This window comes from Drosophila suzukii, assembly GCF_043229965.1.
Source record: "Drosophila suzukii chromosome 2 unlocalized genomic scaffold, CBGP_Dsuzu_IsoJpt1.0 scf_2c, whole genome shotgun sequence".
Classification (NCBI taxonomy): Eukaryota; Metazoa; Arthropoda; class Insecta; order Diptera; family Drosophilidae; genus Drosophila; species Drosophila suzukii.
Genome location: NW_027255896.1, coordinates 14,912,584 through 14,940,250, shown reverse-complemented (window position 1 = coordinate 14,940,250; position 27,667 = coordinate 14,912,584). Strand labels below are relative to the sequence as shown.

At 38.6% G+C, this 27,667-nt stretch overlaps 1 protein-coding gene and 1 long non-coding RNA gene across 14 annotated transcripts in view; one reads left to right on the top strand and one right to left on the bottom strand.

Moving 5' to 3' along the window:
• LOC139354007 (uncharacterized) overlaps positions 1-27,667 on the top strand; it is a 978,888-nt gene that overhangs the window by 470,235 nt on the left and 480,986 nt on the right. The window lies entirely within an intron of this gene.
• Positions 12,146-17,281, bottom strand: LOC139354191 (uncharacterized). 2 transcript variants are annotated; one of them, XR_011605293.1, is made up of 3 exons: positions 16,766-17,281; positions 15,735-16,276; positions 12,146-12,940 (listed from the first exon to the last, which is right to left on the bottom strand). It is a non-coding gene; the product is annotated as an uncharacterized lncRNA (long non-coding RNA). The 2 variants fall into 2 exon arrangements; XR_011605292.1 differs by lacking the exon at positions 16,766-17,281 and having other exon boundaries at positions 15,735-16,751.

The window sequence follows — 27,667 nt, the reverse complement described above, 5'->3', positions numbered from 1 at the left end:
GCAATTCTGTTATCTGTGCTTTCAGCGCTTCTATCTGGGCACTCATCCCACGCTGCATTTCGTTGCTTTGCCTCAAGAGCTCCATCAATCTTTGTTCACGTCGCTCGGCAGCCTCTAAGTTGTCCTCTTCATGCCTCTGAAATTGGGGAAGCATACTTGATCTTCCTTTCGGCGGTCCTAGGGGTAGATTCTCCCCTCCGGCGGCTCCTTCCATTTCAGTATGTTGGTCCAAATTGTTTTCTTCGGACAGGGTATCTACCTGTCCTGGCTGATTCTGTGCGAGCTCCCACGGCTCTCTTTCAGATGAGTCTCCTAGCCTTGGCGCGCTCGCACTCCGGGGTTGGTGATTGTCTCCGCGCGTTGTTGCTCGGGTCACTCTTCCGGTGCTGGGTTGGAATAAGACCTTCTTCTTGGCCCCCTTCATTTATACGATTGGTATAAAAGCTTTACGTGATTCTTTTCAAAATACCCGGTTAGCGACGTAAACGCTGAATAAGTCGACAATAAGAATGTTTATCAACTGGGGGTGCCTCCCTCTGCTTCTCAAGTTTCTCTTCGGTCAAGAACCGTCCGATATGTAAGCCCCAAACAATAATAAAATAAATTTCCCTAACTAGGGGTGTTAGCCGCTTCTACACAACGCGGTTCCGCTAAGCCATCATGCCCTTACTTTCCCTTTCTATTCAGCTCAAATGTTCCAAACGGAATGGCTGTGTTTAGATAAGGAATCGGTCCAAAAACCCCCTCCCGCCAGTCGTCGGAAAACAAGTTGTTTGACCGATCATTCTCGGGCTCCACAACCGTCTCCTATTTCTCTGGACTCGAACCAAGCAAACGACCTGACCAACTAGCCTAATACGTTGTGGGGCGTCGGCCAGAGAAACTAAAAATCGTCCACCGCCCAAATATGTCAAGGGAAATAGCAAAGACTCGAACCAAGAAAACGACCGGACCAATGCCTAGTACGTTGTAGGGCGTCGGCTTTGCGTTTCCTGTCAGTTCCCCCACCCCCATTCTGTCCTGGATCGACAAACGAACAGTAGACCCGCACCGCAACTGCTAACTGCGTTACCGTAATGCTTGCGCTCCTGCTCTTTCTGGACTCGAACCAATTAAAACGACCGAGCAAATGCGTAGTACGTCGTGTGGCGTCGGCCAGAAAGCACCTATAAATTGTATTTACGTTAATTATACCCGTTACTCGTAGAGTAAAAGGGTATACTAGATTCGTCGGAAAGTATGTAACAGGCAGAAGGAAGCGTTTCCGACCCCATAAAGTATATATATTCTTGATCAGGATCACTAGCCGAGTCGATCTAGCCATGTCCGTCTGTCCGTCTGTCCGGATGAACGCTGAGATCTCGGAAACTATGAGAGCTAGGCTATTGAGATTAGGCGTACAGATTCCTGAGCTTCTTACGCAGCGCAAGTTTGTTTCAGTAGACTGCCACGCCCACTCTAACGCCCACAAACCGCCCTAAAATGTAACTCCTACAGTTTTGATGCTAGATAGACAATTTTAACTGAAATGTATTAGTCTTGTCAATACCTATCGATTGACCAAAAAAAATTTTGCTACGCCCACTCTAACCCAACCTCAAAAGAAAAAAGCTATGACGTCAGAGCCAGACAATGCGAAATGTTTTTACGCGTGTATGTGTGTGTATGTAAATGGTTGCCGGCCGAACTTAGCGGCAAAGAAAAAAGCCCTGCCAGCGCTCAGAGAGAGCAAAGTGCGCCGAGAAATGAGAGCAAGGGAGAGAGAACAAAGTGCTCGGCTAACTTATTTTAAAGATTGTTATCTGAGTAACGGGTATCTGATAGTCGAGGTACTCGACTATAGCGTTCTTCCTTGTTTTAACAAGTAGTCGTCGACACTTAGTTATAGGTATAGTATTATAAAAAAGGATAACTCATAGTTCTTGATTTAAGGAAGTTCTGGTAAATTTGTCCATGAACAAAACAGAGAATTTTTAAGGTTAAAAACATTTCAAAGTCAGGCCTCTATTCTGCGACAAAGTTCTGATTGAGTGGCCACTCAACACTGACAGTCACAGAAGTTGGGGACTTTAAAGTTACTAATTTAAAGACAAAATAAGTATGCGCATATTTAAAATTATTTAAGCTCCCTGTTCTATCAAACAGTCAAATTACTCATGGCAGATAAAGATGAAAGCTATGCCATCCCTAGGTATATCCACTCCGATACCGCAGGCATCGAGATTGTGGACCCTGGTAAAATTCCTTAAGGAATATGAAATGTCCTAGCGTTGGGCGCCAATTCTGTTACGTGGGCATATTAGTGCCCGAGTCCTGACAAGGACTTGGGCCGAGGGAGAGGCGTCCGATGTTCAGGCACCATTTGCCGGCATAAGCTACGTCGTATTCGGGTCGTGGGATCTTGGTAAGCCTCTCTCCTCTCCAACATAACGAGAATAAATATCAAAAGTGCCTGGAAAATAATATTAGTCAACAAGTTCGTCAGTCATCAGTACACACTGCCCAACAAGCTTAGCTGTCGCTTGATCGCAATACGATCGGGCTGTGTTTCGGCCATATTCCCTCCCCTTCACACATTCGTGTGCCAATGGATCGTCGCGGGCCGCGCAATACGATCCCCTATTGTCAAGGTTGTCCGTCGAAAGTTATGTCATTGTTCTTGACCTAGTTCACTCCTCGCGTCAGCACACCCCCTTTGTTAGAGTTCTAGCACACCATGTTTAGAATTCTGTTTCACATTATAAATTTATTAAATAATATTTATGTCGGCGTGTGCCGGGATTGAATAACATAAAATTGGCTAACTCATATAGGGATTAAACTAATTGACAATTATTGTATTAGCGGAAAGTATCGAATTTATCACCTATGAATGTGCACACATCAGCAAAATACTGACTATTCACGACTACAAACGTCGCTCATAGGACTCTTGCAATTATCATATAACTACAAGGCTGATACACGCCGCTAAAAAAGTTTATAGTAGTCTATAAAACTGTAGGATACTGCACGAATATTTATATATGTATGTTTATAAGAAAGGAACCGTGTCCCGACAAACTTACCCCCTCTTTAAATCCTGGGCGATGAGATCTCGACGCTCCGGATCCTGGGCTTTGGGAAAATATTATATTGGATATATATATAAATATACGTGCACCAAAATACGGCTGTTCTTAAGTATACCAATTCACTTAAACACAAAATATATATATATTATGCCACAGGCATGCGACTTCTTCAACGGCTGGTGGAGAGATTTGTCCTCTCTAATTGTTTATCATGATTCGCACTTTGTCTATTGATTCGGTTGGTTTAAATATATTTCAGTGCATGTTTGAATGCTTGATTTTCACTTGTTATCCAATTGTATTATTTGAGGATATTGGTCCTTCGTTATGCATGAGTTCACTTTAGCTTTGGTTGGCTCGATTAACACATTTATATTGCATCACTACTTTCTCCGACGTATGCTATTGGTCGCTACGCTCTGAACGGATGGTTCCTACAGCTGAACAATTTTCAGGAGCATGGAGATCACGGATACTGCGTCCACAAACATCGCAGTATGTCGGATGTCGTCCTTATTGTTGATCTTCTCCACGTTCTTTGATGACAATAGCGGCGCTGGTTCGGCACAAGATTATTTCGAGCTGCAATTGTGTTCTCCTCAAGGACTGTTGGATATGGTGGCTGGTCCTGGTGGCAGAAGACTCCATGGACGACTGCCCCAGGGAAAGTCGCCTTCTCTCGAAGCTGCCGGCTTCCGTCAGCAAGACACCCAAATGGATTCTCCCCCTTTCTCTATTTGTCTAAGGTCTTTTATACCAGACTAGAGCTTTTACTTGGCTGCGGGTGCGGATCGGATAAACTAGGTGTTCAAACCTAGAATTACTGTTTCTTGATATCTGCTATGTTGTTAGTCAACGGCCGGCTGTTGCCCTTTGCCAGCTACCGTAGTATGGTTACCAATAGGTCGATAGTGGCCGTTGTTCTGGCCACGCGACACCCGAGAATTGCCGAATTGCTTTTTCTTCTGCCTTTACCAGTATGAGTCTGGTTAGTCACATGCACCCCTCCCCCTGGCTAAAGATTCGTCGTTGTTTCTCTATGTGAATCTTTCTATGTGGAGGGCGTACGTAACAACCTCCTGGTAGTCTCGTCAAACTTTGAGAATCATCTTAACGTACTTAGGGAGATCGCCGTTCACATCAAGCGTGCAGGATTGATAATCAATATTGGCAAAAGTCATTTCTGCATGCGACGTGTACGTTATCTGGGTCACATCATTTGTAATGGCGGAATTCGTACAGATCCTGAAAAGGTGAAAGCAATCACCGAGTTTCCCGTCCCGAAGAACCCTGCGAGGTTTGAAGAGTTTTATGGGCTTATGTGGCTGGTACCGCAAATTCGTTCCGAATTTTGCATCAATCGCTTCTCCTTTAACTGATTTAATGACAACCAAACGAAAGTCAGTCTAACTCCAGAAGCACTAAACGCCTTCGAAATCTTGAAGACTCGTCCTAGCGAAGCTCCGGTGTTATGTAGCCCGGACTTTTCTAAACCATTTGCTATCCATTGCGATGCTAGCAAGTCTGGTGTCGGTGCTGTGTTAGTACAGGTATCTCAGGAAGGAGACGAACGTCCTATAGCATTTATTTCGAAAAAACTAAATCGAGCTCAAAGAAATTATACCGTGACCGAGCAGGAGTGTCTGGCGGCAATAGTAGCCTTGAAGAACTTTAGAGCTTACGTGGAAGGACATGATTTTACGATTATAACTAACCACGCCTGGCTTTAATGGCTTATGTCTAACCATGATCTCAGTTCTCGTTTAGCTCGATGGGCGTTAGCCTTGCAAAGATATCGATTTAAAATTGAGCATCGAAAGGGTACAATGAACGTGGTACCTGATTCCTTGTCCCGCGTTAAGGAGGACGAAGTCGCGGCGATAGATTTGCGGGAAGGTTTGTTAGTCGATATGAATTCAAACCACTTTAAATCTCCTGCTTACAAAGATCTAGTAGCTAAGGTTGAAGAGAAGAAAGATAATTTCCCTGATCTTAAAACAGAGGAGGGGTATTTGTATAGAAAAGCAGAACATTTAACTGGAGAACAAGTACACGATGAATACGCATGTAAGCTTTGGTTACCCTCAGAGCTGATCCCCGAAGTTCTTTTCCGAGCCCATAACAGTCCATTGGGTTCCCACGGCGGGATACATAAGACTGTCGAGCGCGTTAGGAGGTATTATTTTTGGCCTCGCCTCGTGCCTGACGTAAAAGCATACGTTAATGCCTGTGAGACATGTAAGTCGACTAAACCACCGAATCGTGTTCTCAGACCACCCCTAGGAAAAGCGCCAGAAACTGTGCGACTTTTCAACGAATTTTCATCGATTTTCTCGGACCTTACCCACGTTCGAGAAGCGGGAATATCGGGATTTTCATAGTCCTAGATCATTTCTCTAAATTTGTATTTCTAAAACCTGTAAAGAAGATTAATGCTAGTGTTGTTATTAAGTACCTCGAAGGCGAGCTCTTCATGACTTTCGGTGTCCCGGAAACTATCGTATCAGACAACGGATCACAATTCCGTTCTGAAGCGTTTCAGAAACTAATGAAGACGTATGAGATTTCACACATGCTGACGGCTGTTCATTCGCCTCAAGCTAACGCCTCTGAGCGAGTCAATCGTTCTGTTATTTCAGCGATTCGAGCTTACCTTCGTCCAGATCAGAAAGATTGGGATGAGTATTTGAATTGGATATGTTGTGCCTTGAGATCCTCGATCCATGCCAGTATCGGTACAACGCCGTACTATATGGCTTTCGGCCAGCATATGGTAACTTCCGGTTCTACTTATTCCTTGCTAAGGAGACTGAACATGCTAGATGATCGTTCCTTGATGTTTAATAGGCAAGATTCACTTGAAATAATCCGAGAGGAAGCGACTAAGCAAATGCAGAAAGCTCACGATCGGAACGAAAAGCGTTATAATTTGCGCTCGAGAGATGTTTCCTACGCTGAAGGGCAAGAGGTATTTCGACGCAATTTCAAGCAAAGCTGCTTTCAGACCGGCTATAACGCCGAGTTTGGTCCATCATTTGTAAAAGCCCGAGTTCGAAGAAAATTGGGAAGATCTTATTACGAACTAGAGGGCTTGCAAGGTCGACTCTTGGGTAACTATCACGCGAAAGATATTCGCCAGTGATGCGACTCCAGGCGGTAATCTGTCCAGGGTATCTAGAGCCAAATACCCTAGCCTGACTCTAGCGGGGGGTTTTTGTAACGGCGCCTGTAGCGACTGGCGAACCTAGGTTCAGCCTGAAAGCCTACTATACAGGGTCTGCTTAAACCAAAGCTTGATTTAGTGTGGCCACCTGTGTCGGCTATTCGATATTTCGATAGTTTTGAACAGCTGAGCCAGGGTGGTCTTGGAAAGTTCTAGTGTGGCCACATGTGTCTGCTGTTCGATATTTCGATAGTTTTGAACAGCTGAGCCAGGGTGGTCTTGGAAAGTTCTAGTGTGGCCACCTGTGTCGGTCGTCATATGATATATATTTCCGCCTAAAGCCTCGCTGGTATCCAGCCGATTCCGGTTAAGTTCTTCTTATTTTAACCAGCAAGAGAAACGGACGTGCCAACAGCTCGAAATTCAATTTTTTTAATTAAAATGCTAAAAGCCCGAAATATATATTTTTGAGTGGTATCCAATATTTTTGAGTGGCATCCAGTATTTTAAGTGGTGTTTAGCACTCAGAGTGGCTGCCAGCTATAAAAGCTAGCCAGCGAATAAAGCTTAAAGTAAGTGCAAGTGCATTTGTTTAGAAATTGGGGCGTATTTAACCTCCAACAAAATTTCACTACTGGTATTTTTTTGAGATTCCGGGTAGAAAACCCAGCCAGTGCTGCCACAAGTTGCCGCCAAAGGCGCATCTTATTGATTCGGCCAATTTACTGGAATATTTACCACCTCAAGAAGGCCAAAATCAAATCTCGGTGCCCAATCGTCAGGTATGGTTTTTTGAGACACACATGTCGCCATATCTGTAATTAATTTAAATGCCCAATCGTCAGGTTGGCCCGCGAGGAATGATTTGGAGAGATAAGTGCCCTGAAGTAACCCTATCTACTATCTACCTATCTACGGGCTATGTAGTGCCTTCCAAGCAGAGCAGTTTATATAAAGAGGATCCGATGGCAGTTTAATTCGATTATATATCAGTCCTAACCCTGTTATATAACCAAGGTGCTTTGAAAAACCGAATTTAAGAAATAATGTGAAAAGAAAATCAATGAAATCAAAGATATGTAAACCATAAAACAAACCATAAATTTTCGTAAAGCCTCAAGTGGCAACGCCATGTAAAGCAATAGTTATATTTGACAAATTGAAAGAAAATAACCAGTCACTCGGGTTAAAAGAGATAATGCACGCCGAGAAGCATTAATTTAATTTAAGAAGAGTAAAATTTTTTTAGGTTTAAATGAGAAATTTGTTATTGCAAAGCATTCAAGGAAGTACGATGAATTAGGTACGGGTTACAAGTTTAGTTTAAATCGTTCGCGCGTCTAAAAGAAATGAGAGAAATGTTTATTTGCCCTTTAAATTCTACATGGCGAGAAAAATCGCTACCCTTTAGATTACAGCCAATCCATCCCGTCCGGAGATCGATCTTCAACGTTGGAGGAAATGCCGTGAGTCACACTAACTAATCACATATATATTACTTTATTCACATTTCTTGCCGATCCGTAAAGTGAACGTAACTTATTTAAACATAAACCCCGATCTAAAAACAATTAATTAATTAAAATACCTTGAGTTAATTGCATTCTTTATGAATTAAATTGCGATTTTCAAAAGAAGTTGAATATAAATTACGATCGCATATTATTAAATCTTAAAGTCTCTAATTGCCTGAATACATGAATTGATAAATTTAGAAAGTCCCTTGAAGAAGTATTTCTTTACTAAAAAAAAATAATACAGAATACCTAGAACTATCGGAAAACTATTTCTTTAAGCTAAAATTTATATTTAGTAAAATACATTGTTATATCATAAATATTATCTTCCTATGACTTATTTTTTCAAATACCCTATGTTCGTTTCATAAATATTAAATATGACTTGTATTGCTATCTACGAAAAATTAATTACCTCTTCGAACAGAAATAAAACCATGGATCTATAAATAACATTGAACTGAACTAAGCTGATGATTTCCCGATCGTAGGGTATCAAAGGGGTCACCGAAGCCATGCTTTAAGGTGGTGATCATAGGTTGGGAGGGCCATACGCGACCACAATACCGTGGATTCGCATAGCTAACTTTCTCCAAAACTTTTCCGTCACTATAATACTTTTTCCTGAATTTATTTATCGTTCTCTTCCGGTTTCAGTTTACTATTGTCTCTTGTCGCTAGCACGCTTATTTCTGATCTTAGTGATAATAATGTGTAGTCAGTACGCGAATCTGTAGGCGCAGAACCTCCATCCCCAAAGCCGACGAGCGAGGGCCGGACCCTAATAGCGTGCCCCGCAACTGCAGATTCCCGATTTCATGCAACCGTTACACGCTACATTATATATATTTTATCCTTAAGGCTTTAATGTAATTAGTAGGTCTATATCAGTGGTCGGCACACACATACCATCACAAGTTTGCCTTGCATTAGTGTGAGTATAACAAACACGAAGTTTGCGCGCGGCGTGCTGCGAGACGTTTCTCTGCTTTGCACTGAGATCCTCTGCCGCAGCAACAAAAAAGCGCGCCGAAGTTGAGAAAAAATGACCCGAAGACCCATGCCGAAGTCACACGAACATGTACGTTATACGTGAGCGAGCAGAGGATGGGCAGAACACTTCCCTATGCTCACTAGATAGGCCGCTGGTCTATATACATGGAGGGGGCGTTACAATGTCGGATAAACTAAAATTGCTTAATTTTAAATAGCATACAATTATTCTTTTTTAAACATCCTTCCACTCCGTCAACCCTAAAAAGCACACGTAGCCCATTCGGTGGGATGGGCACTCGTAAGAAACCGCGGCACCTAAAACAAGAAATGATTTTTTTTAATACTATACAAAAATATACCCTTTACATTTATGTCGTGCTTAAGATGGCTGCGAATAACAATCACAATCTATTACATTTGTACATATATATATTGCATATGTATGTGTACATTTGAGGATATGTTGTGTATGCAAACTGCGTAGTTACAAGTCGAATAAAAAAATGCGCTGCGTGCGTACGTATGCTAACATACATACATATGTTCATAGAAATTTGTGTTTGTTAATAGCATCCAATTTTCTTAATTATCTCACACCTTAGCTTATAAGCTAATAATTATTAGTTTTCGTTACGTTACGTTTATGTTTGTGTATATAGGAATGTATGCAAAACAGTCACTACAACACATTACTGATTTCGTTTTGTTAAGAAAAACGTGTTCGAATAAAAATCATTGATATACTTAAGGACTTACACAAATTGTAAAAAAATCATTTTACTTACGCTATTAATATGGAAGGGCTTTTATTAGGTTGATTTCCTGGAGCAAGTCCTCCAATTTGCAGGGATATAGGCGCCGCTTATTTAGATAACTTTGCAATAATTTCAAGAGAGGAGTTTGGTCTCTCTCCTCTCACTCTCATTTTTTCTACGTCTTCCCCTCACGTCCCTCGTCAACAACCACAGAACCCAGATCACTGTGGACGGTAGTAGACGTAGTGGCGAAGCGCGCAACAGAGCGTGCGAAGACAACTACTATATATAGTCGCAGAATTGAAAATCTGGAATTACGGTGCGGTCTAACGAGTGATACACCAATCGAAAGGTATCGCACTAACTAAGAAGATTGCATACCAAGACTTTCGAAATATAGATTTGTTTGGGAGAAAAAGCGGTGAAAGTGTAAAAGTAAAAATTTAGAAATAGGAGCTGCTGGATACGGTGGGGATTAAAAGCCCCCGGCTGTTTATCTAGTTTTATTCTTACTGAGAATACGCGCCGAATGACACCTCATTTGTTGAAATCCGATGTTCCGTTCAAAAGTAATTCAAAAAACAAGATTTTCTTCTTCCCAAAATGAAAATGTTTGTCCCTTTGTTTGTGGGTTTGTATGCATCCCATCTTAGTTTTAGGGTTTTGGAAACCCTATGGGTGTATAAAGTAGCTTGAAATAGAAAACGTTTGTTCTACGACTTTTGGAAAAACCCGCTAGTTTAGCGGGAAATAAAAAAAAAGAGAGTTAAAATGCTTATAGTATCTAAACAACTCATGCTACAGAAACGTGCTATAAGTATCTGAAAAGATAACTTAATTTCCTAAATACTCTTCATACAGTAAAATTTAGAGTTATGATAAAAAGGTTTTTTTTTAAAACCACTTTTTGACTATTTTCTCAAAATCGAGTCGAACGATTTCTTTTTAAATTTCAAATCATATAGCTCTTGAAATTCCTCAATTTTTGATATATAAAAGTTTTTGCCCTAAAAATTACCGTTTGGAAGATATTAAGCGATAAAAAGTGCAACTCGTTTCAGCTCCGTATACGAAATATTTCATGCTTATTGGAATAAGCAAGAAAAAAACCAATTTGATGAAAAATATTCTTATTCGATTTTTTCAAACGGAAAAACCATTATGGTTTTAGTGTCCTTTACTTGCATGAAGCTAATCGAAATAGGAAACTTGATCTATTTGTTCTACCACTTTGGAAAAACCCGCTGGTTCGGCGGGAAATATAAGAAACGACAGGTTTCTCTTGGAATGTGAAACTATACAGCCCTCGAGATTCCTATACTGAACCCTCCTCGAGGGTGCCGACTGGTAATGACGCTACAGTGCCTAAGCTAAGGTTAGGGGTCGAATCTGTGTGTTTGGTTTTTCAATAGCCAAGCCATATGGGGGACGACTCCTAGTCATGGTATTGGGGTACTTAAACTCTTGTGCAAAAAAACTTCTGATATCAAACAAAAACCCCTCTTAGCAAGGTAAAAAGTAGTGGCGAAAGCGCTCTTAACAAAACTTTCTGATATCAACAATTGTGACGAAAAATGATTAGGGTATTCAATTGCGTTGCAAACGTTTGAAAAGTGTAAAAGTGTAAGCAGTTCCGACAACAATTTCCATACAAAATAGTTTTCAAGGCCTACAACACCCCAGCCAATGTATACAAATCTGTTGTACTTGTGTAGAAATAGGGGGTTAATAATGGGTAGGAATTTTACCTAAAATACTAAAAATATACTGAAAAGTCGGGTTTAAATCCATGGAATTGACAGTGAAAGGAAAGAAATAAATTTGCATTTATGCAAAAGAAAAAAAGTTGTCTTCTATTAAACAAAATCATTTAATAACAATTTCATTTGAGGAAAAACCCTCAAGAAACCAAGCCAGGGAGGTCGAAACTAAGCGATGGTCTGAGAGCGAAGTTAATAAAGCCCAAGATTATATGCTGGAGCAATACAAAAATTTAAAAGTTATTTTCTTTTGTACGTCAATTTTCTGCAACGATGTTTTAAAATAGAGGGCGTTCACAAATCTCGTCTGGCAAACTTACAAAGTTTACACTTTTGCAACGCAATTGAATACCCTAGATATTACATTCGATAAAATAAATAAACTATATTAAATTTATGTATTCGGGACGCTACAGCAGAAAATTTACGTGTCGGTAAATAAATATTTACTGTTGCGGGCCGAAATCATAAATTTAATATAGTTTATTTATTTTATCGATTTTTCGTCACAATTGTTGATATCAGAAAGTTTTGTTAAGAGCGCTTTCGCCACTACTTTTTACCTCGTTAAGAGGTGCTTTTGTTTGATTGATTCTAGTTCGGTATACTAAAATCGACATCGCTTCCGTCATGAAACCGAGAAGAAAAATTTGAGAAGAAACAATACTGAAACCAAGAAGAACCGATCTCGGTTTTTTCAATTTCATTTTTTCTGGGTGTATACATAAGTCATCAGAACTCCCGCAATTGGTGATCATCCGCTATCCAGCTGTTCGTTACATACTTACACATATACATACTTCAATAGTATCCAAAAAATTAAAGATATGATATTTCTTCAAATATTGCATATCCATCCCCACTTTGATATCTTATCGGATTTTGATTAGTTTCTAAATATCAATTTATTTCCGTCATTTTCAATCAGTGCTTCTAAATACACTTGACCCTCGCTTAGCACGGACTCTTTTAGCACGAACTCGGTCTTACACAGTACAAATTGGCTCCCATCCCCTTTTAACACGCTAAAAACCTCGTTCTTACACAATTGCAATCGAAAATAACTGATTTTTTTGATAAGCAGCCACGAAAAAAGGAAACATGTTAAAACAAACTGGCTTAAACTATAAGTGCCACCAAATGCATTTTAAATTTGATATGAACAGAAACATATGATCTCTTTACTTTTTAACATTTTTAAGTTTCTATAGATTAAGATTAACCTGTTATTTAATTATTTAAAGAAACTTTTTTAATTTATTACCAACTTTTAATTTTGAAAGTTTGAATGTTATGCATTTATTAAAGGCATATACATAATAACTTTTGCCTTATTTTAAACAAATATATGAAACCTTAATAAAAACAGACCAAGTTTGAACAATACAAAATTTCTTTTGCTGCCAATTTTGAATTTTAAGAACGAAACCCCTTATTTTGTACTAAGTCCATGTTTCGCTTAACACGGGAAATCGTGTCGGGCCAAGTGTATATTACACTGCCCGACAGGGTCCTAAATAATAATTCCATCTTCCAACGTACAATGGTGGTGTCAAAAATAGGGCAGTTCGGTTGGCAACGTCGAAGGAGACAGACATGTGCCCCACGCTCACAAGTGTTCCTTCTATATATATATTTCATTAAATTCATTGTCAATAAATACATAATAACCATTCTGAAATAAAATAGAAACAAAATTATATTAAAAGCTGAACTTTATTCAGGAATGAAGGATTGAAAAATTTTAGAAAACAGAAACGCCACAACGGTCTAGGCAATACGGTCAAGGAATGTGGTAAATAATAAATACATAATTACCATCCTGAAATAAAATATCAACACAATTATATTTAAAGCTGAACTTTATTCAGGAATAAAGGATTGAAAAATTTTAAAAAACAGAAACGCCACAACGGTCTAGGCAATACGGTCAAGGAATGTGGTAAAAGGGCAGAACGGCAAAACAACCACTTTTTTTAAAAAGTATCTCGAACAAAAAAGGAAAAGGCTGAAAAAAACATCAAGAGTGGGAAAATAGAGATGTCGCCACGACCACGAGGTTAACTAAAAATGTCAAAAATTAGTCTACGCACGAACAATATTCCAGTCGTCGGAAACAATATGGCTAAATTCGACGAACTCACACGGATGCGACAAAATTTAACGAGATTACAACGTTTTCGATACATACACCAAACAATCTCAAATTGACGAGCTGAAGCAATTGATGATTAGCTTATCGCAAGCGGTGCACGCCTTGAGTGTTCAATAACAGTATGCAAGTTCGGGCCAAGATTACGTAGGGAGCACAGCTGGTTCACCGGCTGCTTTGAAGCAACAACGTTAGGCAACCCCCTTTGCCGTGCCATTACCTGGCCAAGAAGAACCGCACTAAAGGATAAGAGAAAGCCCCGAACGTACAGCTTACATCAACACCGAATATGATCCAGTTAGGGGCAACATTATTTCATATAACAATAATGATTCTCCTTTGACGATCGTAAACGCTACGAAGGACAAATTTCGGACGAGATGTTGGATTTGGGAGGGGTGCCGCATGCAATAATGAAAATGTTTCGACTCCCGCTCGCCAGCAACTAGGGTGTTGTTTTTGCAACACCCCCAAGTATAGGCAACCCATTATTCCGATAAAAAAAATCTTGCGTGCAAAGTACAAGCGACACTCGGTTTTTCCTCTCATTCTTTTTTTTTACGTCTTCCCCTCACGTCCCTCGTTAACAACCGCAGAACCGAGATTGATTTTATTTCGGAATACTCAAATCGAAATCGCTTCCGTCCCGAATCGAGTTTTTCTAAAAGTGGCAGAGCTAAAGTTTCTTATATCAAACTGCTTAACATCGTCTAGAATTTTCACCATAAAATATTGTTTTGTGACAAACTGACAAGCAAAATAAAATTTTCATTTTGAGAAGTCCCCCAAGATTTTCTTTTGCATATCACTTTTGAGCAGAGCATCCGTTTTGAACAAAGGAAGTGAGATTTGACGCGTATTTTAAGTGGGAATGCAACTAGACTAATGAACTTGTGCATTTATCACCAACGCTGTTTCTCCTAAACCAATTGGTTTCTTCGTCTGCAACCCTTTTAGTTTTTGCTATACCGTTCGATTTGTAGTAATAAGAACTAAGTAAGAAATCGCTCCCACTCTAAACATGGCTAAAGTAGTTTTAAGTTAGCTATATATATTATGTTGTGTATCCCTGGGTATATATTATGCCTGCTATCCCGGCTTATAAGGTATCGTTATATGTTCCATCCCTGAGAAAATGAACGAACGGAGGGAGGACGAGAATATTAGAAAAAGCGTGGCCGGTGTGATCGGAAGCAAGAAAGGAGAATAAAGATCTAGAGCACAATAATTCAGAAGTGGTAACTGAACCTAAGCAAGATATCGGAATAGGCAAATGTCTATTAACATGGCTTCACGCGTTAATCTTGGAGAACTCAAATTTATGGATATCAAAAGTTTTTGTGAAAAACTTCGCTTATCCAAAAAGGGAAACAAATAAATAAATTTCCGTATGAAATTGCTCCAGAGTTTTACTACGAAATGGTGGAGTTTACTTGCGAAATTGGTGGTGAGATGGCTGTCGCTTATGCAGGCAACAACAACAACGAAAAACAAGGCGACGAGATGGCTGTCGCCAATGCAGTTGACATCAACGACGAAGAAGAAGACGAAGACGTTTACGGCAACGAACTTAAACTTGTCGAGACGGTTAATCGTGATGGCGTTCAACTAAATATTGAAGGAAACGGCGTTCAACCAACCGCTTCAATCATTAGCGTTCAAAGTAGTCCAGCAAGCAACATAAAAAGTAAACAATAAAGTAAATAAAAGACAATTGTATTCATGAAAGTCAAGCAATTTTGCACAAAGACCTGAACGAAATACGACTACAAGCTGATATATGCTAGAAAAAAGCGCCAGGATATAGCAAAAACTATGTTGATTCAAAACGACAAGAGCCTAAAATATTTTTTGAAAAGTATTACAAAATTTGTACAAAATTTCAACTCGCAGCAAGGTGTGTCCAGTAAGTTAATTCCCAAATTCATAGGGCCGTATGTTGTGTCCAAGGTGTTACATAATGATAGGTACTTTATTGAAGATGTAGATAACTTTCAGCAGTCCCAAGTGCCATATTCTTGTATATGGGCGGTGCATAGTATGAAGCCCTGGCTTAATGGTTAAGAAACAAGAAGTCAACTTCGGCGAGCCGAAGTTTGTATACCCTTGAAGTTATAAGAAATAGTTAGTAATAATAGTTAGTAACACCATGTTACATTTTTAGGGATTGTTGCTAGCTTCAGTGATATTTCTATAAAATTATATTCGTAATGCTAAAAAGTTAAAATATTCTACATCACAGAGTAAAGAAAAATACGATCAAAATCAACAAAGCAAACATTTTTTTAAAAAATAATTATTTCATTATTTTCCTGACCTGGAGTTTCTGCGTCGTTTCGTGACCGTCGACGAAACATGGATCCACTGGTACACACCAGAGACCAAGGAACAGTCGAAACAGTGGACTTCACCCGGCAAACCTGGTCCGAAAAAGGCGAAGACTGTCCCATTTGCCGGAAAGGTGATGGCCACCGTTTTTTGGGATTCACAAGGTGTGATCTTCATCGACTACCTGGAGAAGGTCAGAACTGTCACAGGGCTGTACTATGCCGAATTATTGGGCCGATTCGCCGCCGAATTGCAGAAAATACGGCCCATTTGGCGAAGAAAAAAGTGCTCTTTCATCATGACAACGCTTCGGCTCACACTTCCGCCCTCGCCAAGGCCAAATTGGTCGAATTGGGCTACGAACTGCTACCACCATATTCTCCAGATTTAAGCCCGTGTGACTTCTTTTTGTTTCCAAACTTGAAAGTCACGCGCTGGACAGAAATTTGCGTCGAATGAGGAGACCTCGAGAAAACGTATTTTTCAGACGAATTAAAGAAGTTGGAGCATCGCTGGGTCAAGTGTATCGAGCTAAAAGGAGATTATGTTGAGAAATAAATCGCCAGTTTTCCAAAATTTTCGTTTTTCTTTTGGAGGTTAAGAACTTAACAGACCACCCTCGTTTTGAAAATTAGAACTATTTAAGCTTTATGAAATAAAATATAGTGCACCTTTTAATTAATTACAATGGTTACTTGACTTAAAATTTTAATAATTTGAATTATATAGTAAACGCATTTAATGTAAACAGAAACCATATTAACTTGTAACACTTTACTAATTAAATGAATACCCGAAATGTTGAAATTCTATATAAGTCATATTAAGGTTAAGGACAAGACATATTTATTTAAAAGAAGCCAATTGTAATATTAAATAATGCGAGCATTTAAATATTTTTTGTACACCAAAAACATAGGCACACAAATTTTATTGGCGTTTTTACGATTTTATTTAAAGATTTTTTTTTCATAACGGCTTGCTGGAAGGTACAAATAAAACAGTAACACTTATATTTACATAAAATAAAATCTAAAGAACCTGTGAAATTAATAGTAAAAGAGAAAAGGTAATTATTTTTAGTTACTAATAGTCTCTGCTTTGGTTCATGTCTTAAGCAATATCTCGATGCTGGAACTATTAATATTTGATTCATACTGGAAGCTTTTTTTTCCGGATAATGCGTCCTCTCTACCGGATAACAAAAGTATAAAGTCGATTTAAATCTGAAAAAAATAAATAAAAAGACTAAATCTGTATATTATTTATTAATAATCAAAAATTAATTTTTATATAACGATTCATGATCGGATATGTCGGGTATGAAATACCCTGGTTTTATATGCAACGGAAGATGCATTGACCAAACGGGACATGCCTAAATAACAGAACAACAACGGACTAGCGGAACATTGGTTGTTGTTGCTTTTTGTTTTTCTAAAATGCACGCGCCTTTATCCGTCTTTTCCACTTGCGTTTACTTATGTGAAAGAGTTGGAGTAACCCACGATTAACATTGTTTGATAAACAAAACCAGTGAATTCATTAAATTATACATATATATTCCCAGGTAAGTCTCTCGCAGGGTAATATTTTTTCAAACAGTGGGAGTAAAAGCAATTTAATGTTTACTAAAAAAAGGGAAATACAAAGCTCCAAAAAACCACGTGACGGAAAAAATGCTGTGAAAAATATTTCTTTTTGAAGTGAAAAACAACAAATGGTGCATATAAATAATCAAAAGAATGGTTATACAAATCTGTAAAAGAATCCTAAAATCTTACTGCATGGAAACTTCCTAGGGACCAAAAATAGGAGATGTTTGTTGTTAAAATTCGTTAAAAATTAATAATAATAATATTAAACTACTATTTTTACTTTTGTGTACTTAAACAATTTCCTAACATGGCTATTTAAATAAAAGTCTCAAGTGATAGTTTTCCCGCTAATGCAAAATAAAATTTTTTTAATAAATAGTAAAAAAATATATTTTAACGTGTGCTATATTTTTATTTATATTTTTTACAAAAAAAAGGGACCGAAAACAAAAATTTGCAAATTTCTCCTCGTTTTAAAAATGTTGTCTTACGAGTATATTTTTAGGCAAAGCTGATGGTAAATCTATTAAAAAATTACAGTCTAACTCGATCCATTTTAAGCATATTATCCGAGGAACTTGTTTCAGAATCAAAAAAAAAGCTGAAGGTCTACCCAAATTTCGCCCCAGCCTTACAAAGTATGTTTTTATTGGGCCAAAAGTAACTATTATTTGTAAGTTTTATTTTTAAAAGACTTTATATGTCAAAAATAACATTTCTGTTTGTACCCAAAGGTGCTCAACATGATTACACCCAACAAATCAAGCAGTAGCCAAGTTGGGAACAGTACCTGGCGATCAGTAGCACCCACTGCATATGAGAATTACTGATCAGCATATAACCCGCCAATGCAGTCAGTACATTTTGCAGTGTCAGCCAACTACGCAAAGCCAACTACTGCTACCATAATCATAATTCTCTGACCTATTTTAAAATATAGCTTATTTCACTAATCATTGCACTAAACTTCCGTGTTCCAAGTAGTATATAAGCATGTATCAAATGAAGAATAAATCAGTTATCAAAGCATCTCATAACTCCGCGGTTTTACTTCCTACCTCTGGGAATAGGGCTCGTAATACACTATCTCCACTAGCAGCTAACCTACGTTAGCTCAACCTCAGCGCAGTTCCGCATCGCCTGTGGTCTGGCATCGCAGTGACCATCGTTACCATTGCCGCGACGCGTTCGTCCTGCCAGCAAAGCGTCCCCGTGCCAACGACAAGTGCTCATTACCCCCTTGTCCTGCGGTGTGACCCGGATCCTCCCGAAACGACGCTGCACTAAATAAAAGGCAACTCTGCGTTGCCAGTCCTGGCGAGGAGGTGCCACCCTGAAAGGACCGGGAACCCCCGAGCCAAAATTTTAAATAAAAAAAATAATATATATGGGCATATTCACATTGTCGCTCGGGACGTTTGCATACTTTTAAAATTGAAAAAAAATGGGAAAAAAACGATTTTAATTTTGATAATTGGTTTCACTTTTCACTCTTTCCAAGCTCTATTTTGTGCAATAATCTTGATTTTTTCCGACTTTTAGTTTTCAAGATATCCTTAAAAAACTGTCGTATTCGCTCGGGACAAAAATAGAAGTGGGTTTGGCGGGAGTTCATTCAACTCCGGATTTTAGCGAAGACTGATGGAATATTTTCATGCGATTTTTTTAAATTGTGGTTCAATAATGAAGCTGTAAAATAGTTTTGGTTTTGCTCAAAAATGTTAGGCCGTTTTTGTTAAATGTAGTTTCTAAGATATTCGCTCGGGACATTTATCATAAAAAAGCGTACTAAGTATTTTCATTTTATAAACAGAGGTATTTTTATAAAGAAACTATTTATTTCAACAACATTTTTATTTAGAAAAATATATACATGTGTATGGAAGTCATTGTAATAATATAATTAATGTATCCCCTTAATCCCATGAATATTCTTAATTTTGTTCGATTTTTCTTGTAAGTAATGTTGTCGGATGATAAAAAATAAATATTGACATTATCAATGTTATTTTTAGCATATTCATAAAATGAAAATGCGTCTGGTATAACGACTTTTCTGGACCTCGTTATTTGCCACACCTTCTTTTTTGTTACTGCTCCAACTCCATCAACGGCTCCCTTTCCATGGGAACTTGCATTTCAAATGATTTACAAAATCAAACAGGCTTGACATCATCCACTTATTATACCCGTTACTCGTAGAGTAAAAGGGTATACTAGATTCGTCGGAAAGTATGTAACAGGCAGAAGGAAGCGTTTCCGACCCCATAAAGTATATATATTCTTGATCAGGATCACTAGCCGAGTCGATCTAGCCATGTCCGTCTGTCCGTCTGTCTGTCCGGATGAACGCTGAGATCTCGGAAACTATGAGAGCTAGGCTATTGAGATTTGGCGTACAGATTCCTGAGCTTCTTACGCAGCGCAAGTTTGTTTCAGTAGACTGCCACGCCCACTCTAACGCCCACAAACCGCCCAAAACTGTAACTCCTACAGTTTTGATGCTAGATAGAAATTTTTAACTGAAATGTATTGTTCTCATCAATACCTATCGATTGACCTAAAAAAAAGTTTGCCACGCCCACTTAAACGCCCACAAGCCGCGAAAACCTGTGACGCCCACAATTTGCATGCTAGATAAAAAATTTTAACTGAAATGTATTGGTGTCGTCAATACCTATCGATTGATCCAAAAATAAATTTGCCACGCCCACTCTAACGCCCATAACGCTTAAATCTGTCTACCGCCGGTAGGTGGCGCATTTTAATCTCGCTTTGCTGCTTGCATATCTCCATTTCCCTTTGAGTAACGGGTATCTGATAGTCGAGGTACTCGACTATAGCGTTCTTCCTTGTTTTTAAACTGAGAACAGCAACCGTCAGAAAAAATATAAACTTTAGAAAAACATCCGTGCAATTTCTCAATCTTAGTTAGGAGATTCATCAACAAAATAAGAACGTCTATTTTATAATGTGTAAGCTTGTCGCTTATAACAGCAAAAGACTTTGTTGATCCTGTCAACCCAGCCACACACGTATAAATTGTTGCTTGGCGGTACGTAAAATAAGCACTTTGGATCTCATTTTGATTTGTTAGTCTATAGTTTTCCGCAAAATCAGTCTGAATGGCCAATTCAGTCGGTTTTAGGTTTGCTTTAATTTTTTGGAAGTACTCCTGTTGAACTCTTTTGACAAAAAAATGAGTTTTAAAAGAAGGTAATTTAGTTTCCAAAGCAGATATTGGGCCGGAAAAAGGTTGCATTAATAGTGCACAAATTGATTTGCTTATCATTTTTTAGCCAACGTCATATTTTTCCAATATGCTAGAGGAATAAACTGATATTTTATATCTGTAATGCACTTTTTGCAAATATTTGTCATGCAATTTTCATTAAAAATATTAAAGCAAACAGATTTAAGAAAACTTTCAAAATTGGTGAGAAATGAAGGTATAATGGTTCCGAAGCTTTGTAACAAATACTTGAAATTGGCATGGTATACTCAAACGCACATATTGTGTGGAATTTAGTCTATCAATTGTACATGACGAGGTCGCAATCCAAAAAATGTGGATTTGCCTTTTAATTCCATGTTGATATTGTCATTTTTGAAAAGCTCGTACGCTTCAGACACTGTCATTAACAGAAAGCGTTTAGCTACTAGTTGTCCTTCAGAAAACATCCCTTCAGTTCTGCAGTAGGGACGCGGTGACATGGCTCAAGGCAAAAAGCTTTTTTTGTTTTTTTTTTGTGCCTAAAACGCTGTGCCGCTGTTGACGTCAGCAGAGAAGTCGGCGCAGTGTAGAAGACTGCCTACGAAAACGATCGTGCAACAAAGAGAGGCAGATATTCGGAGCTTCCCTCTCTTTCTTTGTCTTATAATCTGCCTGCACTCGGCGCTCTCAGAGACATATTTCGGCAGGTCCGTTATTTCTTTTGAGTCTCTCCGTTATGTCCGGCTAGCGACTAATGTTTCGGCGGAAAAATTTTCGTGGCGCAGCGACATGTGAATGCCCTAATATTTTAGGAGCATTATTGTATATCGAAAAAAACAACAAATATTGTTTTATAAAAGTAAATTATTTGATTATAGTAAAATTAAGTAAATTGAATTTACTTTTAATGTTATGCTTACATTAATTGTTCAGTTGTGACGCCGTGCCAAAAAAAAGCTCTGTACGGCTGTCATTGTAAGAGGGGCTCTTGGGAGTAATTAAACGACTGAAGTTCAAATATAACAGTTTAGCCTTTAATTCATTAGCTTATAATGCGTACACTTCACTCTTCTTCATTAATTAACTTTAACAAAATAATGGGTCGCAATGGACAGCAAAATAAAAGAAGATAATGTTGTTCCGGTCGCTGAAGCTTGTAGTTCTCACTGCCCTTCTCTCTCGTTCTGTCGGGTTGCCAGATGTCCTGACCTTCGTCTTCAGTTGGCAGGGCTATCAGCTGTGCATACGAACCAAGTACCGTGGGACTGAACATTAATATTACAATATAATTTTTTAGTTAAGTTATTAAATATTGGACGTTGATGCACTATGGTCAGTACAAACAAGTGGCCCTACGACACCAAGCAAAGCTTGTTACGCGCGGAGCCCATCACCGTTTTGGGCGAGTAAACATAATCGCGGACAAAGAAAAAGACAATGTAACAATAGACAATTAAAAATACAGGTCAATATACGAATAGACAAAATACATCAAGTAAAACTAATTAGTTACTAGGGAGGATAGTATTATTGATTTAAAGATAGGAAGTGAGTCAGTAGTAGATATTAGATGATATAGTCTATTATAATCATTGCAAAGTACTCTAAAAGGTTCATGCATTGCGTAATTAGAGATACAGTGATTTAATACTAAAGGAATATAGTTTCTAGTGAATCTATTTGGCACATTAAAATGCAGGCGACCCAGTAACTCGGGACTCTCTACATCACCATGAATAAGATTTCTAATAAACGTAATACCAAGCATAGTTCTACGGTTAGCTAACGATGGTAAGTTAATTAGAAGTAGTCTACTAGAGTAGGATGGTAGTATTAGGCTTGTATCCCAGTTAAGTCTCCGTAAGGCAAATATTAAGAAGTTTTTTTGCACAGACTCAATCCGGTCTATATGCACCCCATATTGGGTACTCCAAACAGGAGCGCAGTACTCAAGAATTGGTCGGACTAATGAAATAAACAAGGTCTTTGTGACATAGGGATCATCGAATTCCTTCGACCACCTTTTGATAAATGCAAGCACGCCCCTGGCTTTATTTACCATAGCAGTAATGTGATCAGAAAATTTAAGTCTAGGATCCATGTAGACTCCAAGGTCGTCAGCATGCGTTATCCTATCTAACGCACAACCACTCAAAGTATACGTTGAGTAGTGGGGGCTGACACGAAAAAAGGTCATTAGTTTACACTTAGAACCATTTAAATTCAATTGATTATCCATGCACCATGTTTGAAATGCATTTAGATCCGATTGTAAAGCTAAACTTTGTGCGGGGTCATTATATTGCAGGCACAACTTAACGTCATCTGCGTACATAAGAACCCGTGACTTCGTTAAGACTAATGGAAGGTCATTTATAAATAATGTAAACAGGAGCGGACCGAGATGACTTCCTTGTGGTACACCGGAAGTAACTCGGGTTAGGGATGACAAAGAGTTTTTAAAAATGACCCTTTGAGTCCTATCATTCAAATAACTTAAAATCCACCTAAGAAGATCACCTGAAAACCCTAAACGGTCCAATTTCCGGACTAAAATCGGGTGACTTACAGAATCAAACGCCTTACTAAAATCAGTGTAGACCACATCAGTCTGACGATTCTTTCTAAAACCTCCTATAACAAATGAAGTAAACTCCAAAAGGTTGGTTGTCGTTGACCTACGTTTTATAAATCCGTGTTGACAAGAGGAAATAAGGGATCTACAACTGTGTTGTAAATGAGGCGTAATAATGTTCTCAAAGAGCTTCGGTATAGCTGATAGCTTTGAAATACCTCTGTAATTACATGCGTTCAATTTACTCCCTTTTTTATGAAGCGGGATAACAAACGATTCCTTCCATCTGTGTGGGAAATCGGATGTTTCTAAAGACAAAGTAAACAGTTTGTGCAATGGTCTACACAAAGTCTCAGCGCAATACCTAAGCACACATCCAGGGACTCCGTCAGGACCCGGAGAGTAGACTGGTTTGACCCTTTGCAATTCTAAAAGAAGTGAGCTTTTACTTATAACAGGACAACAAATAAAGTTTGATTTAGGAATGACATATGGGTAAGACTGATCTGGAGGACTTGATGTTGAATAGGTGGTTTGAAAAAACTGTGCAAAAAGATCGGCTATGGCTTGATCAGTGCTAGCAGCCGAATTTTCAAATTTAAGTGATGATGGGTAACTAGAAGATTTACGCTTTGTGTTAACAAAATTATAAAACTGTTTTGGATCCAGTGTAAACTGGGTCTTGCAACGAGCTAAATAGTTTTTATAACACTGGGCGTTAAGCACGGTGAAATCAGACCGCGCACTTAAGTATCGGGAAAAGCTTGTGAACCTGAAGCTCTAAACTTTTTGTAGAGTCTAGACTTTACATTTTTAAGTCGTGCCAGCTCTTTGTTAAACCACGGAGGTTGGTTTGAAATTTTAGGATAATACGTAGGAACGCATGTATCAAAAACTTCGTTTAATATGTTATAAAATATAATAACCGCTTCATTTATATTAGTACTTAAGTACAGATTGGACCAATCCGAGCAAGCTATAAGGCTATTAATGAGTGCAAAGTTCGCTTTACGAAAGCAGGGGATGCGTTTAGCTATTTTTTCAGATACTTCATACACTTTTGTACCCGTGTCAATAGTCAGCTCTAGCGTTGGGTGATAAGGGTCTTCTGGTAAAGTAATTGCAGAGGTTCTAGCTATGCAGACACAATCTGGACTGGAAACAAAGCATAGATCCAGTAATCGTCCTAAGAAATTTAATACATGACTTACTTGAGACAATGAAATATCAAGCAAACCGTCAAGAAAATCATGCTGCGTTGAAGGTAACAATATATTTGAGGTTTCGACGGTGGACCATGTCGCCCTAGGTATATTAAAGTCACCTAAAACTATTAACTGATCCCTATCTGATAGTTTACTTGAAATAAACTGGATAGCGGACAGATGATTCGCATATTTCGGGAATTCCGATGATGGCGGAATATATGAACATGTTATGTATATAGAAATACCCGGAAGGGATAGTTTTATACACAGAAATTCATTGTCATTTATTTCGTCGGACGTTATTACTTCAGACGTTAATTCTGAGTCAACTGCAATTAAAACTCCACCTCCACGTCGGGACGGACGATCAAGCCTGTAAGTTGTGTACTTACTTGGAAAAACTTCGGAACTTAGAACTTCCGGTTTTAACCAGGTTTCAGTAAAAACAATAACATGGGAAGACAAGGAAAAACTATCAGTATACAATTTGGTCAACTTACTTTGTTAACCTCTTGTATTCTGATAATAAAGCTGAAGAAAAGAATCTAGTTTTTTGAGATAGATGAGGATGTAGATGTGGATGGCTCTTTAAAGGGATTTCCAACTTCCTTTGAACGAATTTTCTTTTTTTTAGCTTCGTACTCTTTAACAAAAATGCCAACAGGCCAAAAATTGGCTGAGCACATAGTTGCAAAATGAGCACAGGGAACACCGATCTTAAAAGATGATACTTCCCTAGAATATGGAAAATTAAATCGTTCAACCTTTAGATCACCAATCTGAACTTTGTTACGGATATAGGCCGTAATGTCCAGCGATGATAGGTCAGGATTTAGCCTAGAAACAAAAATTTGTTTCCGCTGCGGTACACAGGTGACTGTTTTAGGTACCACGCATGTGACAGGTTTAGGTACTACGGCATTTACGGCTGCACTATCAGTTTCGGTACTCCGGACGTTAAGTCAACATGCGGCGTTGGAATTATTAAAGTACTGTTTATAGCAGATTTTTCGGGCGTCTCATGCGGCAAAATCTCGCGTCCTTTGCATTCGGAAACCGAATCTTTTTTAGCTTTCGATCTCAGTACCATTTGTGCGGCGGTTGAGATCGACTGCTGTGCTGCAGACCCCGGATCGCCAGAGAGAGTTACACTAGCGGCTACCGTGGGTTGTCTATCGACCGCGATCTTTTTACGCTTAGGAGAATCGGGCTCAGATAGCATACGGCTAGTGAGCTGCGACTCAAGCGCCACAAGCAGATCTGTATTTTTACGGCTGTTCCGGATTAATTCCGTAACTGTGCTTTTTGTAAGCCGCCTTATAGAGAGTGCCTGGGTTTCATAAGCAATGCATTCATCACAATAGTAGCGCAAGCCACTTCTCATGTCGATTGCATCGCGTACCAGGCCCGAATAGCCAAGGCATTTTGCATGAAAAATATTCTCACACGAATGGCACGGAATGCTCTGTTGTCCAGCCGAAATTAACGACTTGCATTTCTTTAAATTGCAGACAGCCATTATCGCGATATTCCGAACCACAGTGCCAAGAGAATAAAGCTACGCAAGTAAAAGAGAGAGTTAGAGAGCGGGAGAGAATGAGCGGGAGTAAGTAAGCTGGGGGAGCGTAAGTTTTAGATGTTCCAAAAACAAAGTTATAAGCGGGAGTGCGGGAGAGCGGGGAACTACCGTTTAGACACTTACCGCTCCAGACAGCGTTTGGAAGAAAAGAAGAAGGCAATTAGAAAAAAACTATAACAACAAACACTGCACAGAGATTAGACGTGCAAACTAATTTTGTTAATTTAAACACAAAACAATCACTATGCACTCGCGAAGCGAACGGATGTTGTTAGGGACATAAAAAGTTATATAGACGTATGAAAATATGAATTAAACCCCGATGGTTTATGGACAAAAAGAACAAAAATTCGGAGCGCAAGACAAAAACACGACCGTTCACTGAAAGTTCTCTATTGAACTATAGAAATTAAGTTCGTTAAAATTTATTTAAATATTTAAAACATTTTAAAAGTACCATTTTTAAAGAATTCATTTTGTATTTTTTACTCAAAAAAGTAAAAATTTTGTAGTCGGATATTTTTTGCTTTAGAAATGGTATAGGTGCAGTGGCACGCGCCAACAGCGAAGAGAAATTAAAAGAAATCATCTAAAAGGGTGAGAGGAATACTTGGTTCATTCTGTTTGAGTTATTGAAAGGGAAGCAAGCCATTTAAATTGTGCGCAGCAGATTTAATTCTTTCGTTTTTTAAAGTGAAAATAATAAAGTCAGGTAAGTGTTACATTAAGTTGAAGATGATGTGCATTGATCTTAGTTTAAAGTATTGAGGTATTCAATGGGTTCCGTTAGCCGAAAGTGGATGATGAAATGTTTTGCGCCAATAAAAATCCTGCAAAGGGTGAAACACAGCTCTAAAAGGTAAAAATGCAAATAAACAAATAAAACGCATATTTAAGCATATGACTATAATTTTTATCAGGAGCGTTGGCCAAGGATTCGGAGGACCCGGACAAAAGTTTAAGGAAGGCGATGACCAATGTAAAAAGCAAATTAACGTAACATAAAATTAGGCTTAATAACAATAATTGTCCTTTAACAGAAAACCTAAATAACATTATTTAATAAAAATATATTTAAAAGTATATACAAATTTATGTATTTTAAATTCAATAAGTAAAAACTCATGGGAAAAATTCTGATTTTCACAAGTGATTTCACTTGGGACGTGTCACTTGCAAGTGATTTCATAAGTGAAAACTCATGGAAAAATCTGATTTTCACAAGTGATTTCACTTGGGACGTGTCACCGGCAAGTGACAGGCCATACGAAAAATGAGTATAAGGAACAAGTGAAATCCCGTGGGACTTCGACAAATTTTCATTTGAATTTTCACTTGTGAAAATGCGGATACCCCATACAATTTTTTATATGGAGCGTCACTTGTTCTTCACTTGTGCAAGAGGACATGTCCCACGGGATTCACAAGGTGATTCACAAGTAAAACTTTTTTTTTGGAACTGAAGGGATTGTATCCTTCTTTTCCGAGGACTGCACACTGATGTCATCCATCGTATAAAACTCTTTGACGGCCTGAGCTACCGTTTCATTAATTCATTTTTCATTACTTTCTTCTCTTCCCATGGGCCCGACATATTTCTTATGTTATGCTTTTGTCAACATATGATTTCGTTTCAAATCTGCAGGCAAAGCATTCTCTAATTTTTTTATTGCTTTTCCAAGTTTGTTTGCATGAGTAAGGCAAGATTTCATTTTTTTCTGCACATTTTAATTCTTTTACTTTTTTTC